This window comes from Geotrypetes seraphini, chromosome 9 (assembly GCF_902459505.1).
Source record: "Geotrypetes seraphini chromosome 9, aGeoSer1.1, whole genome shotgun sequence".
NCBI classification, from domain to species: Eukaryota; Metazoa; Chordata; class Amphibia; order Gymnophiona; family Dermophiidae; genus Geotrypetes; species Geotrypetes seraphini.
The window spans coordinates 35,540,069-35,546,068 of NC_047092.1; the positions used below are offsets into that span (position 1 = coordinate 35,540,069).

The 6,000-nt window shown below is 37.7% G+C and overlaps 1 protein-coding gene across 1 annotated transcript in view; it reads right to left on the minus strand.

Moving 5' to 3' along the window:
- LOC117366894 (mucin-19-like) overlaps positions 1–5,650 on the minus strand; it is a 441,720-nt gene extending 436,070 nt beyond the window's left edge. Inside the window, exon 1 of the mRNA XM_033958871.1 lies at positions 5,564–5,650. The gene's annotated coding sequence lies outside the window, so the exon portion shown is untranslated. The remainder of the gene's footprint in view (positions 1–5,563) is intronic.
- Positions 5,651–6,000: the final 350 nt, after the last annotated feature.

The following is a 6,000-nucleotide window of genomic DNA, read 5'->3' on the forward strand; positions in this document are numbered from 1 at the left end:
AAATCGGAGGTTCTTCCGTTAAACATGAATTGTGGAAAAGGATTATTTGATCCATTTCTTTGGAAGGAAGAGGGTATAAAATACTTGGGTATTTTGATTCAGAGATCATTGGAAGACACAATGACAGTAAATGAAAAATCTTTATTGCTGAAAGTCAAAGAAATGTGTGAGCATTGGAACCCATTACATCTTTCCTGGTGGGGGAGAGTCCAAACCATCAAGATGATGATATTACCTGTAGTTTGCTACCAAATGGGTATGTTGCCGATTTATTTTCAAGGGTCCTTTTATAAAAAATTGAATGGAATTCTCACTAAGTTTATTTGGCTGGGTAAAACTGCCAGAATAGCTTTAGTATCTTTGCAAAAACTAACTGCAGTGGCTGGGGTAAATTTTCCAAATTTCTATCGGTACCATCAAGCTTTTATTATGCGGCAGGGTATATATTGGATACTTCCTGAACTCATGGAGCATCTTATGGATTAGTTAATATTAGAATGGCAACTCCTGTCCCCATTGCAATTGTGTCATGTTTTAAATATCAAGTTACCTTGGATTTATAAGGACAATAGAATTTTATTCTCTACCTGGCAAACATTAAAATTTATTAATAACCTAACACCTATTCTGATTCATCAATCCACGTGTCAGTCCTTATGGTTGAACTCCAAGATTCAAATTGGTGAGTCTAAGATCCTCTGGAAGCATTGGTTGCAGGCGGGTATATGTACATTAGATGACTTGTTATCAAATGGGAAAATGCTTAATTTATCATGACTGCAACAATCATTCAGAATTACAAAGTCTCAAGATTATAAGTGGTTGCAGTTGAAGCAGGCCATTCAGAAAGGGTTCACTGATTGGCGAAATTTAAATAATCAGTATAGCTTAATGGGCCTATGCTCCAGACAGATTTGCTAGGGCATTAGGCTGCCAAGTGGTATAAATTAATTTCTGAATATTTGAATATGAAACCTTAAACTAATCTAAAAGACATTTGGAGCATTGAAATAAAGCAGCAGATTTCTGCTACTCAAAGGCCACGGATTTGGACTTGGAGGATGAGATGTACAGCGTCAGCATCTATGAGACAAACTTGGTTTTTCTGTTATATAGAATTTTTTGGACCCCTGTTCGGTTGCAAAAGTTAGATAGTAGAGAATGACATGGTGACAAAATTCATCACCGTTCCCTTCCCCACGGATAACCACGGGAAACCATCTTCATGTCATTCTTTAAGGAGAGAGGGAAGAATCAGAGTATAATTGGGCACAACCACTGACCCACAAGCTTTGCTTTGAAGAATGCTGGTGTAGAAGGACCAAGGTTGAAATAGACACTAGAAAATGACATGGGATTATTTCCCGCGGTTATCCGCGGGGACGGAAACGGTGATGAATTTTGTTACTGTGTCATTCTCTATTAGATAGTTCTAAGTCTAACAGATGCTGGCATTGTCATCTCGATAGAGGGACACTGGATCATCTATTGTTCTATTGTCCCTTGATACTTAAATTTTGGAGGTCTCTTTGGGCTCAAATCAATATGATATTGGAAGTCTCACTGTCATTGTCATATGATGTAGTGTTGTTTGGAACACTATTAATGCCCAAGAGTCAAATCAATGCAAATAAGAATAGATTACTTCTTATCATGAGAGAAGTTGCTATGCAGCTAATCATGAAAAAATGGGATAGAATAAATTACAACTTTTGGTGGGAAACCTAATGCCAATTTTATGTTTGAACGTATAAACTCATTACAATTAGGACGTTATAATAAATTCAAAGAGATTTGGGTTCCATTAACAAAATTTTGTACAAATTGATATTAATATTACCCTTTGATTTCTGAATGAATGTTATGCACATCCAAGAAGGGTGGGTGGGAGGGAGGGAGGGGGGATATGCACTTATCTTATTATTTGATTGTAACGAGTGCTGTTTTTTGTACCAATTGATGATAAATCTGTTGCACTTTGTGTTGACTTTTAAAACAAATAAAGAATTGGGGGAAAAATGCACACTGGCTTCTCATTCCACATTGTATCACTTTCAAAATTGCACGTCTCATTTTCAAAGCACCCAAATCCAGACTACCAGCTTTTATTGATAAGCTATTAATTCTGTACACTCCAGCTAGAATTCTAAGATCTTCTTCCCAAAATTTACTTTTTGTTCCATCTCTCAAAACTTTTCATATGCAACGTACCACTTCATTTGCCATTACAGCACCTCAAATCTGGAACTCCCTGCCCTCTTATCTGAGGGAAGAATCAAATATTGATGAATTTAAAGGAGCATTAAAAAACATCCTCTACAGAGATGCTTTTACTCCATAATTCAGGACTCTTTTTATGAAAAGGTAGCTCTTAACTACCTTTCCACTACCCTTTTGTGTTATCCTTAACTGTTTCTTTTTCTAAAATATTATATTTCACTCTCTACCCTCTTGTTTTCTGTCTGTTAGTGGGTCTTGTCCGTGTTTTGGTTCTTGTTAATTATTTTAATTTTGATCCCCTTAATATAATTTCATTGTAAATCACCTAGAATGTTAATAGACGAGTAACCAAATTTTTAACAAACCTTGAAACCTTGAAAAAAAATTTAGAAATTAAATTTAATGATAATACTTGAAAATAGAAGAAATTTGCTGAGAAGCAGATGAGAAACCAGTAAAAATACTGTTCTAAAAAAATATATATATATATTTTGTAGATGGCTTTATATAATTTTGCTGCATAGTCTGACTACTCAGCCTGTTAAGGACATAACATAAGAACATAAGAATTGCTGCTGCTGGGTCAGACCAGTGGTCCATCATGCCCAGAAGTTCACTCACGCGGTGGCTTTCTGGTCAAAGACCAACGCCCTAACTGAGACTAGCCCTACCAGTGCACGTTCTTGTTCAGCAGGAACTTGTCTAACTTTGTCTTGAATCCCTGGAGGGTGTTTTCCCCTATGACAGACTCCGGAAGAGTGTTCCAGTTTTCTACCACTCTCTGGGTGAAGAACTTCCTTACGTTTCCTTACAGAATCTATCCCCTTTCAACTTTAAAGAGTGCCCTCTCGTTCTCCCTACCTTGGAGAGAGTGAACAACCTGCCTTTATCTATTAAGTCTATTCCCTTCAGTACCTTGAATGTTTCGATCATGTCCCTTCTCAATCTCCTCTGTTCAAGGGATAAGAGGCCCAGTTTCTCTAATCTTTTGCTGTACGGCAGCTCCTCCAACCCCTTAACTATCTTAGTCGCTCATCTCTGGACCCTTTCGAATAGTACCGTGTCCTTCTTCATGTGAGGGCGCACCATGGCCTGGTACAGCGGCATGATAACCTTCTCTGATCTGTTCGTGATCCCCTTCTTTATCATTCCTAGCATTCTGTTCGCCCTTTTTGCTGCCTCTTTGGACTTCTTCCAAGTACTCCTCTCCAGTAACTGCACTGAAAGACTGTTTCAGACTTGATCTTTGATCTCTGTGATTCTTATAAAGCCCACAATTAAATTCAGAATCCAAGTCTTCTTCCTTGTTGTAAATAGACAATTTTCAAATAAATTACACAGTTACCAGAATTAGCAAAGCCAGTGCCAAAGTATCTGACTTCCTCGTGCACTTTGACGGTTACTGGCTTATGTTATTCTGGGTGGGAAAAAATTATTTCCATGTTTCTTTTTTTCTCATTTGCTGCTTGCATTGACATTTCTTTCCATATCACATAACAGCAGTAAAAAATGTACAAAAAAGAGTTCCTCTATGATAACAATGTCTAATTTTATTTTCTGTCTTGTAATGGTTTTACAATATGTAAATATATACATTGTGTCTGGATCAGAATTTGCAAAATAAACAAGTAAATCTGGGTTAATCCACTAATCCTGAAATGAGCCATTTTAGTACTGAATAAAACATGCAGGTTGAAGCCGTGTGAACATATTGGTGACTGTATCAGTGCCTAATTCCTCTACCTCGTCTCTTCCCTCTCTTTCTCTCTCCCCCATTTCCTCTGTCCTGAAGTTATTGGAGTTTTTTTCTCCTTCCTTTTTATTGGAATTTGTAAACCACCTCCCTGTACTGACCCAGGAGATGACATATGTTTAATAAACCATAAAGTTTGCCCAAATAACCCATTAGTAGAGTGGGAGAAGCCAAGGAGGAAGGTGGTTTACTGGATTCTACCACTGCCACCTCTTTACAGGTAAGATCTTTTTCCCCCAACTGCTTCTAATTGGGGACTTGAAATTAGAGCTTATGTCACCATCTATTAACATAACATAAGAACATAAGAATTGCCATCTCCAGATCAGACCCTGGGTCCATCAAGTCCAGTGATCCGCACACGCGTAGGCCCCGTCAGGTGTACCCTGGCATAGTTTTAGTCCCCATATCACTGTATGCTTCTCAAGGGAGGATAACTTATTATTATTGCTGAATAATATTAAAGGACAGCTTGAAATATGGCACATTCTTCTGTAGATATACTTTTTGATGCCAGTCTCCAAAGCAATATAATGGCACAATGTAGGTAAATGAAAATGTTGCACACCATGGATTAGATAAGTTCTTATTTCTAATGCCTATTGTAAAGTTGCTAACCATTCTCCAAAACTGTGTTTGAAAATGAAGAATCACAAATTCAAACATAACTTGGCACCCCGTAGCAATATGAGCAGCCCAAAAACTTTAGTGGACTGTGTTATTTGCTGTTCTGAGATAGATTATTGTGTATGCTTAAATCGCTTAGAACAGTTTTACAAGTTTTATAGTTAATTTTTTAAATAAATAAAATGGGGGAAAAAGTAAACACTGGTAGCTGCCAAAATATGACTATGATCCTCTCTTTAAAGCTTCAAGACAGAGCATTGTCACTTTCAAATTCTGTCTGAATCACATCAAATTAATTTTATTATTTATTTATTTTAGTATTTCTATACCACTTATAGCCTAAGTAGTTTACATTCAGGTACTCAGGAATTTTCCCAATCTGTTCCAGTGGGCTCACAGTCTATCTAATGTACCTGGGGCAGTGGAAGATTAAGTAACTTGCCCAGGGTCACAAGGAGAAGTGCAGGGTTTGAACCCACAACCGCAGGCTGTGGCTCTAACCACTACACTCTCCTCATTACCATTTACCTTCTCAATTCTTGCATTCTTACCATCAAAATGCCCAAAGCATGGAACAACAATCATATGATACCACAAATACCAACAGAGATAAAAATCCTGCATCACTGGAAGTGATGGACATTGATTTAAGACTGCAAAAAAAGTTGTTCCAGAAATACTTTCCAATTAAGATAGATCCCATTAACTAGACTCTGCTGTATGAGAAATAAAAATTACCAATACACATTTTCATATATACACTGTATTCCTCTACTAAAGTTTCTTTGGAGATTGATACCAAATGTGTTGCCTAATTCTCAATATAAAATCTTACATGGAAAGATCTGCTAGTTTAACTATATAGGTGCCTTTTAAGGCTGCAGGAATATAATGACTTTGAGGGAATTAGTCCTTTGGGACAGTTCGGTCCTACTGTATATCTCTTCATAAAGTATAACTTACCCTGGCAGAGGCCTATGGCCAAGAAAAGGAAGAGCAAAGACATCGACATGGTAAAGGTTTAGGTGAGGAAGGCAAGGTATCTTGGCCTCGAAAGCACCAGGGTAATGTCAGCATCCGAATTTATACCTGCAGCCTTCCCCCATCTGTGTGTATTACTGTGATGTAGTCTGCTGTGATTGGTGAACAAACAACTTCACTTGCCAGGTATTCAATACACGTTGCCAGGTATTCAATTACTGTGCTTCCTGTGAAATTAAAAGCAAGCAACCTCTCCCTCTCTGCAAAGGGAGAAATAACATGGAAAACAGCTGAAAATTATATTTCATGTTGCTTTACTGAAAAGTCTTGTTGCAGTTCTGTCCGTGTCAAACTTCTAAATAAAAAACTTGGAGGGGGGGGGGGGGGAGATGGCATTGTGGGCTACCATTAAAATGGGT